Here is a 273-nt window from a genome sequence, read left to right on the forward strand (position 1 = left end):
AAGAGACACAGTTGTTTCTCACAGAAATATAGGGACCTCGTAAATATTATCGTGCGACACGTTCATGTCCTAGACCTCTTAAACGCACCAGAGGTTTATCGATCTGCAGTCGGTCGAGGCAGCCAAGAGTCCAAAAACGCTGGTCGCAGGCGTCGTCGCCATTTGATCTAAAACCGACGACTACCATGACGACCTCGTTGAAGGTCTCTGCCAAATGATCGTACTGTTTGAAAGCATGTCGAGGACACAAGGAAGGAGTAAAAAGACCGATGG

Source organism: Vespula vulgaris, chromosome 9, assembly GCF_905475345.1.
Source record: "Vespula vulgaris chromosome 9, iyVesVulg1.1, whole genome shotgun sequence".
Classification (NCBI taxonomy): Eukaryota; Metazoa; Arthropoda; class Insecta; order Hymenoptera; family Vespidae; genus Vespula; species Vespula vulgaris.